General features: G+C 39.2%; 1 protein-coding gene across 1 annotated transcript in view; it reads left to right on the forward strand.

Moving 5' to 3' along the window:
- Positions 1–14,224, forward strand: part of LOC131327223 (calreticulin-3-like) — a 63,608-nt gene that overhangs the window by 37,312 nt on the left and 12,072 nt on the right. The window lies entirely within an intron of this gene.

A 14,224-nucleotide genomic window follows, 5' to 3' on the forward strand; every position in this document is an offset into this window, starting at 1 on the left:
ATGGGGTGAGTTTAGGCCGCCTCGGTTGGGTTCGGTGCGAGGTTGGCAAAGGCCGAATGCCTAACGTATGGGAAGATGCGAGAGAGGGAGAGACTTGGAATTGCGACCTTTCGTGGTTGAACGACAAACAGAACATTGAATTTTAATTTTCTTACCGGGAAAGTCTATAATACACACCCCTTAAAAGGGTGTACCATATGCACATATTTTATGGTTCATTTATATTATTTTAGTGTTTTTCGTAACTTTTGTTCTAGAATTCATAACCTTTTAGCAGTACGATTCGTAATATTTTCATTATGATTCATAACATTTTGGTGTATCTGTAACCTTTATAAGATTCGCAACTTTTTAGCAATGCGATTTGTAACATTTTTGGGGGTGCATATGATACACACCCAAATAAGAGATGTGTATTGTAATCTTTCCCTTTGTTACCATTCCGTTCAACCAAAAAATAAAATACATAATTAAGTTTTGTTGGATTTTTATTCAAAAAGATACGGCCTCAGGTACTTTTGCTTACGATTTCATCAGTTGACTTTTGACCCCGGGATGCTTGATCTGATATGATTAGATATTGAAATTTCTAAAGTGACGCTAGGAGTACTTATTTCGCCTTACTAGATGACTTCAAACACACCACAAAATCAACCAAAGAACAGAACACCAATCTTACGTGAAAAACCCCAAAATCGGATAAAAATTACGTGAAGAAATCATGCACTAAAACAAATGTATGATTACAAGCAATCTTAATACTGACTATGTATCCTCACCAAGAGTCCTAAAATCTACCTGCCGAATCCGTACTCCAAAATCAAAAGCGGCAGACCTTTTTTACCTAACTGGAAAATATATATGTAGTGCTGAGCAAAAAAAAAATAAAATTATATATGTAGTGTTGGTGGAATACGGTACAAACGCACAAGCCAGGTCTGCAAATGAATATTGCGGCAGCGCACACCTGACCTAATTGAAAAATATATCTAGTGTTGCCGAAACTCGATAACGTTGCTGGAGCCAATATTTTAAGCTGCCCGAGCAACTTGTTCCGCTTGACAACCTGCTTTAGCGAGGCTCAAGCAAGTTCAATTGCACGTCTTGATTAAATACTACTGCACTCGAGAACAATACAACATAAAAATGATTCCTTTCCAACATCCTAAACAAACACTTCTATTAAATATATAAAGAGAATGTTACAACTCGAGATACACGCAAATGTGTGTTTTGGTTAGGAACGTGCCAATCCCAAAAAGGCAGCTTGGCCTATGGAGCTTCAGATATATAAAAAATTAAAGTTTAATTTACAAAATGGATGGTCATAGATTTTGAAGTTAAACTATGAATCAAAATTTGATTTTTCATATACTGATATTCGATGAAGTTGATTTTTTGTGTGGATGTAATACTCTGCAAGTCCTACAAGATAAACAGTTTAGATTAGGACAAAACATGTACAAAAAACAAAAAAGAACCCCCATGTCACGGGAAATTCCATTCGCACCCCTTGCAATTTCCAATATTCACACCATATGTGAGATAAAATCCCAAACTAACCCATGTCACCTCCAAATACAAAGTTCTAGCTATTGCTGGCCACCATCTCCAACCACACCAAAACCAGTGCCACCATCACCCAGGGGCAGATTCACCTTGGGACACGTGGGGTCATGTGTCCCCACGCTCTTTTTAAAAAAAAAATTCCAGATTTTGTGTGTGTGTGTGTGTGTTTATATATATACATATAATGTCTTACATGTGCAAGAAGTTAGTGTGTGGTGTAGTGGTAAGTGGCACTCTTGGGAAAAAAGGACGTGGGTTCGAGTCCCAACTCCTCTAAGTGTTTTTATTTTTTTTCAAAATACACTAGAACTCTTTCACAACCAATGCTTCTTCCACTCCCCAACGTCTCCAATCACTTGAGTAGTACTCAATATGAACCCGCACATTGTATTTATACATTTTGGTCCCCGAAACTTGTACTTGTAGAGTTAATAATAGAAAAAAAGATGATGAACATGTGATAATTTTGTTTTAACTCATATAGTCGAGGTGCGCACGCAGTTTGCCCAAGTAGCTAGCTTTTATTAAAATATGTATATACTTTAAAATTATTACATTATCATGAATGCTAAAATTATTTTGGTGTGAATGTGTTTAACTGTAACTCAAATATTACAGCATTACAAAGAAAATTGGTGCTCCCACTATGTCAAATTCTTGGGTCCGCCACTGCCGTCACCATTACCTCTCAGTTTCCGCCCTCTCTAGTGGTTGACTCAGGAATTTCGGGGACCTCTAATTATTGGTAATCTTAAAAAAATTCACAATCAACTACAATTATACATTGAAGATAGGAAAAAAAAAAACTACAATTATACACCATAATGGAAAGCGATTTATAGGTGGTTCCAAAATTTTTTCAAACATATCTAGCCATATTTGAGTATTCACCACTGAATTTTTCATTAAGATGCAACAAAAGTCCTAATTTTAACATAGAAGGTTAAAAGATTTCGGCGAAACACGTTTTGCGAAAGGACTCAATTTCCTACAAGTGCAATTTATTTTTCTTACTTCATAAGTTAATAAAATGACTCAATTCCTACCGGTGCAATTTGCGACACCCATCTCTCTCCTTGTCAATCCAAATCATTCATATAATAAGGCTCTTCGAAAAAAATGTCAAAGAAAAAATGTACGCTGATAAGACTTTTTGAACTAATTCATTGGAAAATCGAATAGAGCCTAGAAGAAAAACACTCCAGAGAAGACCAATTAGAGGAGACTTTGAACAGGTAAATGAAATTGATCGCCAACACAGAAGAAAACGAACCTCATGCCTCGGGAAATTCAGTTCGCACCCCTCTCATTTTTCAATCCCTGCCAGGTGCAATTTGTGACACCCATATCCCTCTAGCTCGTCAATCGAAACTGTTCATATAATAGGGCTCTTCGAATAAAATATCAGAGCAAGAATGTATGTTGATCTGTCTTTTTGAACCACTTCATTGAAGTACTTTTATCCAAGAAAAATACCTGGTCTAACTATATTTTGCAAAAATAAAATGTTCTTATCAAGTTGTTATGGGTGTCCAATCAACATAAATTTTCAAGTGGATAAATTATTTGACAATCTCTATGTTATAAACGGCTTGGATCATCGAGAAGATCCAAATGTGTGTGAACTATACTTTACGATCCTAAATAAAACACGAGAAAAACATGGTAAAAAAAATACTCCGTAATAATATATGAAATTAAGTGGAGGCGCATGACCCTACGTGCCCCTTCGTAAGTCCGCCCTTGGCCCTCTTCCACCCTTTCCCACCAATGGATGACAATTATTCCCCTACCCATAAATTACCATCTAGAAGGGTACTTGACGAGGATCCTATTTCACTTTTCTTGTCCACAACTTCAAAAGTCTTTTATACTTTCGTATCCGTCTTGATCTCCCTAAGGAAAATTCTGACTTTTCTTGTCCACAACTTCAGTAGTCTTTTATACTTGTGTATCCATCCTGATCTCCCTAAGGAAAATTCTTTGGGCACCCAATTCACCCACCTAACGAAAATTAGAGCTCTTAATGTGTATAGGCTAAAGGGATGAATACTTAGAAAAAAGAGACAAAAATAATTAGGGGTTCTTCCAGGCCGGTCCCGTTTTGTCTTCCTATTCCCGTCCAACCCCACCCAATGTCAAATTCTACCCATGTAAGCCCTATTTTAAGTGAGATACCCAACATGCCCCAATATCCTCGCCTCTCCTCTCATCTGTCCTTCCCACAAACCCTTCTTCATCTCTTGTCGTCATGAACTCGCCACCACCAAGATAATCACCACTAAACTCTCCGACATAAAACATCTGCGCCGTCGCTGGAAAACTCGCCTCCGATGTCCCCACTGCACCACCACCACCCGACTCCCCTTCCTCCTCCGCCGCCCTTTGCGCGTGCTCGACCCCGCCACCTGGATCTACGACCACGACAGTTCGACCGCGTCCGAAACGTCTGGCGGACAATCCGAGAAATTGAGCGTCGCCAACGGCCCGTGGAGGCAGAAGGCGGCAGCATCGTAGGCCTGGGCGGCCTCCTCCGCCATCCGGTACGACCCCAGCCAGATCCTGTCGCGACTGTTCGGCTGCCGCACCTCCGCCACCCTCTTCCCCCATTTCCTCATATCCTCACCCCCTCGTAACGGCCGTCACAGTTCCCGGTGCCGCCGTTCGCACATCGGACTCGGCTGTAGCTTATCCATCAGCAACTCTAGTCGATGGGCCCGCCGCTAAAGATAGAGAGTGACATTCGAAACACGCGAACAGATCCGAAGAACTGTGATAGAAGGAAGATTTTTGTGGTGATCTGTTTACACCCATTTTTGGCCAAATTCTAAAAGAAGGAATTTGTTAATGGATTAATGGCCCAAAATGTTATTTTGGGGCTTGGTAGAATTAGGCTTTGATTGAATTGGGCCTTTGGTAGAATTTAAAGTGGTCACAATTAGGCCGAATTGAGTTTGGAAGGGCTGGAGAGAGTTTGAAAATTGATTAGGCTGCATTAATATTTGGAGCATGGCCTAATTAGTCAAGGCCTAAATTGATTTTCAGATCTGGGTCCATTTTCAAGCCTAATACTGACCATGTCAAGAAGGCCATAAACTGCTTAGTCATGCTTGGGAAGCAAGCTGCTCACAAGCAGCTCAAAAGCCTAGAAGGTTCTCTCTAGCAAGCTGCTCACAAGCAACTTAGGCCTGCACAAATTGCTCACAAGCAACTCAAAGGCCTAGAAGGTTCTCTTTAGTAGGTCTAAGCAAGCTGCTTTTACAAGCAGCTCAAGGCCTGGATAGCCATATTCTTCAGCATGAAGCAAGGCTTGGGACAGGTGGTAATCACTCATTGGAAGAGGTAGAAGCCGCTCAAGCCTAGGCCTTTACTAGGAGGACACTTGGCAGCCATGCATAAGAGCAGAAAGAAGTAGGTCAAGCAGCTCAAGGCCTGAAAAATTTTGCCTATAAATACCAGAACTGAAGGCCTTAGCAAAGGTCCCTGCACCCTTAAACTCTGCGCTTACTAAATTTATTTGTCATTTACTTTCCAACAAAGTATTGTATTTTCTTTCAATCTAGCCCAGCCTAGATCTTGTCATTTATTTCCTTGTACCCAAACTTTGTTAAGCCTATTAATGAAGTTTGTTTGTTCCTTCTTTATCTTTTAGTCCTTGCATTTTCATTTCCCATTTTCTTATACCGGTTAAGAAATTCTAAGTCCTTATCCCGACAAGGCAAACCACGAACCATATATGGCCTCACCCCTTAGGTCGTATGCAATCGCTCAATACAAAGTCAGATCTGAGCCATTTAGGCCTTAGTACGAATTTGGACTGCAATCCAGTCCTAGCATGAGGCATCCAGGCCTTGATACGAATTTGGACTGCAATCTAGTCCTGGCACGCCCGCAACTCTAGCCATTTGGTTTTTTGCACTTTTTGTGAAAAAACACGATCGTGGTCCTCGCCCCTCTGATTTCTATGGAAATTGTGTTCCAGTCGACCATGGGCGAACAATCGTTCCAGTTGTAGCCGTGTTCGTCCTCTGTCATTGTGGTGGTGGTGGTGCTATAGCCGAATAATTCATGTTCCGCAATGGTTTGATCCACCACCATGGCCATAGCTAAGTCAAAACAGTCTGCAATTTGTGAAATTCGAGCTTAGTTGGGGTCGAGATCAAGAGAGAGAGAGAGAGAGAGAGAGAGAGAGGGGTTTTCTTCACTGTTGTGTTGTTTTGTTTAACGTGGCACTATTTATCTTTATAACAGGTGTGAATTCTTTATTTGTAAGTGTGAATTCTTTCCCAAAATACAAAATTCACATGTCCCAAAATACAGAATTCACATGTTCTAAAATTTTGAGGTGTGAATTGTGCAGATGAGTGTGAATTTTGCAGAATTTCGAAAAGGGGTGTGAATTCACACCAAGACTTCACCCGGAATTCACACCAAGAATTCACATCAAGACTTCACCGAGAATTCACACCCAAACTTCATTCAGAATTCACACCAAAACTTCACCCATAATTCACACCTAGAATTCATACCAAGACTTCACACCAATCTATTAGAATGGTCGTAATAAAAATCTTCGAGAAATTTCATTGCAGAAGGGGTGTGAATTGTGTAATTAGGTGGGTGCGAATTGTGTAGATGAGTTGCGAATTCTGCATTTAGGGATGAATTCAGGAAAATGAGCGCGAATTCTTGAAAGGGATGTGAATTCTAGGGGTATGAATAATGCAGATGAGGCATAAATTCTGCAAAAAAAGATGTGAATTTTATAGGTGTGAATTCCGCAAAGGTGTGAATTTTACAAAGGGGTGTGAATTCTGAGATGTATGAATTCTTGGGGTGTGAATTATGGAAGGTGTGAATTCTCGGAGGTGAATCCTGGGGTATGAAGAGTGATAGGGGCAAAATAGTAAAAGCATCTTTAAAAAGTGTCTAAATGGGATAACGCTTTAAAAAAAGGTTCGCATGGAACCCCATGTAAAATTTGGACCCGGCCACGAATTTTCCGAATAATTAATGACTAAGCTAGGAGTGGGTATTGAGAAAATAAAGGGGTCCAAAGACAAATTTCCCCCATCCCTAGCCTATATCATTAAAGTAGGCGGCAGCTATTCGCAACCCTTTATTTTCTCCTATAGTCTGTTAAAAATTTTCAACTAATTACAACATGACCTTCCAATGCGAAATGACCTACTTGCCCTTATACCTATACATGAAATGACCTACATGCCCTTATGACCAAAACCCCTAAATTATCTTCCGACCCTTTCCCCCTAAAATTCATCACACGCGTTTGAAAAAAAGAACCAGACAATTGGACTGGTTCTTCTTGTTCTTCATCTTCTCTTTTCTCCTCTCTCTCAAGCTTGTTTTGAGGAACCAAAACTCATCCTTCTTTCTTCTTTCATCTTCATCCTCTCTTTTCTCCTCTCTCTCAAGCTTGTTCATCATTTCAATCTCAATGGAGGAGCCAGATATTGTATCAATGGAAGGTTCCAATCCTTCCATTGAAGAAAAAAATGACCCACTTCTAGGTCATGATTTCGAAATTGAAATGGAATCAGATTCTATCGGCAACGATATGATGGCTGAGGAGAAGAAAGACACTGTGATGGACACTGTATTTTGGAAGCCGCATGAGGAGGTAAGTTTTCCCCGTTCACAGTGGCTGGCCTGCTGATTTACAAATTTGTAAATCAATTTTTCGGTGTTTCAGGTCCGAATAAGTTAAGTTATTTCGGTAGTTAACCACTGCAAAAAATTGCCATATTTGGCAGTTAGTTACCGAAATTAAGACATAATTTCAACATTCAATTACCGAAATATATGTATCTTATTTTTGTTATACTTTAGTTCGACAGTTACTTACCGATATGTGGATGCATTTCCGACATGTGGTTACCGAAATATGTTTTTTTTTTCAATAGTTATTTACCGAAATGTATGTAGGATTTTCGTATATGTACACAGATGTTAAAAATGTTAACCAATTTCGGCATCTACTTTCCATAAATTATCAACTCCAGCTTAGGCATATTTCAACAATAACAGTTTCAACATTCAAAAATCGAAAATATGCAACTAATATGGTTTTGGGTTACCCAAAAATGTTAACCAATTTCGGTATCTACTATTTGTAAAATATCAAGCCCAGCTTAGGCATATTTCAACATCTAACAACCGATATATGTATAATTCTTCGGTTTTTGTCAACTGGAATTAACAACTTCATACATAATCTAAACTTTGGAGAATCTAAACACATTTTTTTTCGACACTTAATTACCTTCGGGTTTTATCTCAACAATTATGGGTTAAAATTTCCAAAGTGTATAATCTATTTCGGTAGTTAAATGTCGTTTAGGGTTAACTAATTCGACTAAAACACCCCAATAAAATGTGTTCTTCATCAACCCATAATTTTGACATTTACAGATTTTTTAATTTACCAAAAAAATTCAAAATGGCTGCAGTTTGATGGTTCAATGGTGATTGTAGAGAGAGAGAGAGAGAGAGAGAGAGAGAGAGAACTTGAAGAGAGGAGGGAAGGGTGGTGGTGGTGCGGCGGTTGGACTGTTGGTGGTGTAGCAGTGTTAATGGAGATGGTGGGGCGGGATATGGAAATGGAGGCGGAACTGGGTTTGATGTGGGGGTAGGGTTTGGTTGGGTAGGATTTTATTTGGGGAGTGGAGTTAAAAGTGCAATTTTAGTTTTTTTTTTTTTAGAGTGGAAGGGTATAATGGGAAGATTAGGTGCATTTAATGGGTTATATGGAGAACATTTGTATTTTAAAATATTGGGGATGAGTTAAGTGAAGGAAGTGGGCTAATAATGGAGAAAATAAATGGTTGCGAAGAGTCGCCCCCTTAAAGTATCCCCTACTATTCATTACATTCCTGGGACTATATTTTCTTAACAAGGAAAAATTTAAAATACTTCCCAAACTTTATGCTCAATTTCAATTAAACTTCTAAACTTTCAAAAAAATCAATTTTACTCATAAACTTAACTGTCATTAATTAAAATGACCCCCTCCATCCCAATCTGTTAAATCACTAATAGGACTTGCTGAGTTGGATGTGAGAAAAACATTTAACAGTAACAGTATAGTGACCAGCATAAATATATATATCTCCCACTTATCGGAGCATCTCCACCAGCATCTCCCCCTTATTAGACAACATCACCTGATTCACTTTGATTCCGACCAAAGTTCTACTGGACGACGACGAAACTTTGATTTTGACCAAAATTGTTTGACAACAATAGGAACTGTTGGACGACAAAAAATAGAATCACCATAATCAGACACCCAAACACCACCGCCAAGCAGATCAAAACAACAAACTTGGACCCATAATCACCATAATCTGACTTATCTTCTCGTTGGCCCAAAAATGAATTTTGCAAATTTGAAGGTGACCCAAGCTGAAATCTTCACAAAATTCCCAAATTGAACTTCCCATTCTCATAATCACCAAACCCCCATTTTTATCCTCCAAACCCAAAATCCTTATTCAGAAATTTGCAAGTTGCAACCCACAATTCGGATACCAAGATCGTAGAAGAAGGAGAAGAAGAGGAGGGGGGGGGGGGGATGCTTACTGTAGCGGAAAATATTTGGACAAGGCGAGAGGCAAGGCTGTTGGGTGAAGATTTTCAGGGTTTTGCTCTAGCAAGAGGCGAATTTGAAGTTCGATGAGAGAGAGAAAGAAGAAGAGAGCCCTCCGCCGGAGTTTGGTCGACAGGAGTTGTGGCGGCTCCATTGATGTTTTTGAACTTGGAGGGTTTAGTTCGGAAGGAAGAACACACACAATGGGAGATGACAAGGTTTTTATTGGGTGTGGGTTTGTGTTTAGGACTTTTTCTCCAAATTAGGCCATGTCACCATTTAACAGTCACTGTAACGGAGACAACAATCCACATCAGCAAAATCTGTAACCAACTTGACTTATTGGGATAGAGCGGTGCATTTTGATTAACGGAAGTTAAGTTTAGGAGTATTGATATTTTTGAAAGTTTGGGAGTTTAATTGAAATTGAGTGTAAAGTTTAGGAGGTATTTTGCATTTTTCCCTAATTAACAAGATGGGTCGCTATTTTAGTGTTGGGTCTCCATATTTGGAGCCCCAAAATGAGATCTTTATTTTGGAGCTCCAAAATCAATTTTGGTTGAAGTCCATTTGATCTCTATATCTCCAAAATATAGAGATATGAAACTTGATTAGAGATGCTCGTAGTTGAGTTGTTACATACTGATTATTCAGTGCTTTTGAAGAACCTTCACGTGTTGCTTCAAGGGTTTTCTATACTACATATTTGTGCGAGCCAAATACAAATGTGCGATGAAAAAGATCCTTGGAGCCCTACGTGAAGAGCAAGTAATAATTTCTTGTTGTTACAAGCCGGTTCTATGCATAAAAAAAAAATTCGCACACACCAATTTATAATTAGAAATTTGTGGGACGCTCCCAATTTTACATAACATAGTTGTGTGGATCCTTTTCCCACAAGTCAATTCTTTTGTAGGTCCCCTGATGTGTAGGTCTCGAGATAACACATTATACGTTTTTTTTTTTTTTAATACAAAAAAATCTAAGCATTGAATAGGTAATAGTTGAAATTGGGTACAAATAACAAGGACAATTTACAAGAATCCAAAAGACATTTTCTTTGGTTTCAGAGCATTTTTAGTATTCCATACAACGTGAGAGCATTTTTACTATACCATACAAATCTAATCAAAACTGAGTTTTTATGTTGTTGACAACTTTACTCTTGCAAACCAAAATCACTGGCGAACGGAGATGTCGCTGGAGAGGAGGAAGTTGAGGTTGGTGTTGAAAATTGGGGGTGGGTAAGTTCAGTTTTTTTTCTCCCCTATTTTCAATCTTATTTTGGGGAAAAGGAAGGAAAATGGGTCGGGGCGGATTTGGGTGTGACTTGACCCACATTTGATCCGACGCATTTCAACCAGCCTATTATTGACCCGTATTCGATCCACTCATATTCAACCCATGATCCATTTCAATCTGCTCAAACTCGCCCATCTACCACCTCTAAAGAAAACTTACCAATTCGATCATCCGACAACATTTGCAACACATGATGGAAAACTTACCCTTTAGGGCATGAAACTTCATTCTGGCACCACGTTTGGCTGGGGAATAAAGCTCTCAAGGAGGAATATCCAAGATTGTTCTCGGTCTCTGATCAACAGGATGATTTGGTTAGTTCAGTGGGGGAGTTTGTGGAAAATGGAAGGTGGGACTTGAAGTCCAGACGAGGGCTGTTTGACTGGGAGAAACAACAGGAGGAACTAAAGCTAAGGTTGCAGAATGTGGTTCTAGACTCATCCAAACCTGACTGTTTGCAATGGATTTGGACAGCTGATAGATGTTTCATGGTGAGATCAGCTTATAAACAGGGGGAGTTATGGATGAATCAGACAAGGAATGCCGTGTTGGGTTCCTTATGGAAGAACTTAAGCCCTCCAAAGGTGGAAATTTTTTCGTGGCTCGCTGTCCAAGAACGAGTGGCAACGAGGTCGGTCCTACGAAGTCGAAACATTCTAATGAATTCCCAAGTATTGGTATGTTCCCTTTGCTCTTTGCACTTGGAAACCCCCCATCACTTGTTCCTTCATTGTCAATTCTCATGGGCTGTTTGGTCTTTGATTTTGGATTGGTGGCATGTTAAATGGGTGTGCCCTTCATCTGTAGAGGCTATGGCTAACTGGTGGTTTGGAAGCAGGTTTCGAAACTTAGAGAAAGAAATTTGGGATTCTTGTTTCTATGCAACTCTTTGGTCGTTATGGCTAGTGCGGAATGATTATATCTTCAACAATGCGTCTACGGTGGTTTGGGATGTGGCGGATCTTATTAAAACACGGGTAGCCATGTGGATAAGGACCAAACGCGATATCAAGATATACTCGGTTGAGGACTTTAAGGGGTATTTGGACGGGATTCAGAAACTGAAGTTTTAACTTACTTGTGAGGTGTCTGTATCCAACCTTTGGTTGGATGTTAAGGTGGTCCTTTTTGTTCTATTTTCTTGAGATGCATCTTGTATTCTCCTTTTACCTCGATGTAGCCCTTCGAGCTTAATAAAAATCTTCGTTTGCTAAGAAAAAAAAAAACTTACCCTTTAGGGCACGTTTGATTTCCAGATAGATTATGGTAAGGGTTGGAAAAGATGGGATTAAGTTAGCGTTGGGATAGAGGAGACATGTGGGACCTTTTGGATAATGGATGTAATTATGTATGTCATTAGATTAGTCTTACTATGTTTGTTTAGGATGGGATAAATAGTAGGATAAGGGGTGAGAATTTTATTTTTTAACTGTTGGATGAGGAGAGAATATATATAGTCCCTTAGGCAGATCTCGTGCATACAAGTTCAATGGTGGTTAAACTTTGCGTGCATAGCGTTTGACCAGGCAAAATTAAGGAAGGCTTAATTATCCATCCTCAAATCTTATCCAACTTAAGTATTCATCCTCTATTTTTTGAACAGTTATGATTTCATCCCTATTTTTTTTTATACCAAAAGTGCCCCTAATACACACACACACACACACCAGAAAATGAAACCAAAACATAATCTTTCCCATCCCGTCCCATGATTTCCGTTCAATTCCTAAAATTATGGATCCCAAAAATTCGGGTGGAATTATATATAAGTAAGCATCTCTCTCTCTCTCTCTCTCTCTCTCTCTCTCTCTCTCTCCAAAGTCCTCCATTCGTCCTCCATAAACAACCGCCACCATTCACACGTCCTCCGGTGGGCGGCGATCCACTCATCGTCTGACGTCTTCCGCTCTATCGCCGCCGTTTCCCTCCTCCCTCTCGCCGATCAATCATCCTCCGTCGTCATCAATGAAGCCGACAGAAATCTCCCTTCGGTACCGTTGCTGTCGACTGATTCCCTCCTCCCTTTCGCCAATCAATCATCTTCTATCGTCAATGAAGTTTAACGGAGAAGTGGGCGTTATCGTTGTCGCCGGAGCAAATCTTCAAGATGTAATGATTTGAAGTTTTTTTTTTGTTTATATGGTTTGGGTATTCATGGTTTATTAACCATGAATCGGCGATTGAATATTCATGTTTTTTTTCTTGTCTTGTTCGTTGATTGTTTTTATTTATGGCTTGTTTGGGTATTCTTACCATGATTATTAATGAAGGTTTCCATGACGATACACAGATTGAATGGTTTTTTGTTTATTTGAACCATTTATCATGAAATATTTGTTCGAATCATGGGATATTAATCGTGTCCATGTAGTAATCGTCATGGTAATTTAACCATGTAACGGTTTGAATGTCATGTTATATATATTTTTACGGTAATTTAGCCATGTTCCATGTAATAAGATCAATGAAAAATATGACTTTCTGTTATCTGATTAGCCAATTCGAAGAATGAAGAAAAAATGCAAATATGTGGTCAACTTATAATGTTATATTCCTAAAAATAAGTAATCAATCATATTGAAATTTACCAAATCCCATTGAATTAGAAAAATAATCCAATCCAATCCCACTAAATTAGGAAAACAATCAAATCCAATCCCACTAAATTAGGAAAACAATATAACATTGAATTAGAAAAATAATCCAATCCAATCCCACTAAATTAGGAAAACAATCAAATCCAATCCCACTAAATTAGGAAAGCAATATAACATAATATATGTATATCATAGTAAAAAGGGTAAAAAAGATAATTCACACACTAAAAAGATGAAAACATAAGTATGAAAAAAGGGCGGGATGAATTCTTATATGACATGGATAAAAAGAATGAATATTTAAATATTCCCAAAATTAATATCCACACACAAACAATTATACAGGAGAACAGAACACAACAGGGGCATAAAATTAAACCTGAACGCCATCTCAGACCTCTGAACAAATAGAGGAACATCTCGCTTGCCTATAATTTTCATACTACCTCTGTCCCAAATTGTTTATCCGGTCTGTAAAACGAGGACTCATAAGCAATGCATTTCTTTCAAGAAAAAATTCAAACGTTTTTCATAAATTAAAAGAACTCAGCATTATCTAGTGAATTGTTGAAAAATATTTAAAATTTTCTTACAAAAAATGTAGGGTTATTTATCTAGACACCCCTTAACATTTACCTATTTTTCACGGACCCCACCCCCCAGGAATTCTCGCTATGGCGATACCCTCTTATTAAAGTTTTTTTGTCCCGTACGCCCCTTTCGTTAGAGTTCCGTCCACTTCTGTTAATTTTTTTACTAAAATTATTTCAAAAGTAATAAAATGTTCCAATATTACCCTCATCCCTCAACCAACCATGTTTCCTCTCTTCCCTCAATCCTTCCTCCGACCACCACAGACCTCCGTTGCAATTCATGTCTCCCTCCCTCTCTCTCTCTCTCTCTCTCTCTCTCTCAAAATCCAAACCCATCCCAACACCTCCAAGCCCAAATGCTGCCGTTTCTGCGAAACCACCATCACCGCCTCTCAGCCCCCACCTGACCACCACCAGCGTAGCAAGCTGGGCCCCACCATCGTCGTCTCGCCCCACCACTCTTGGTGCTGTCCTAGCCATAACCAAACACATACCCTCGCCACAGCCAAACACCACCACCGAACACCACAATCTCAAAGCAAAACCAAAACCCT

This window comes from Rhododendron vialii, chromosome 5a, assembly GCF_030253575.1.
Source record: "Rhododendron vialii isolate Sample 1 chromosome 5a, ASM3025357v1".
Lineage (NCBI taxonomy): Eukaryota > Viridiplantae > Streptophyta > Magnoliopsida > Ericales > Ericaceae > Rhododendron > Rhododendron vialii.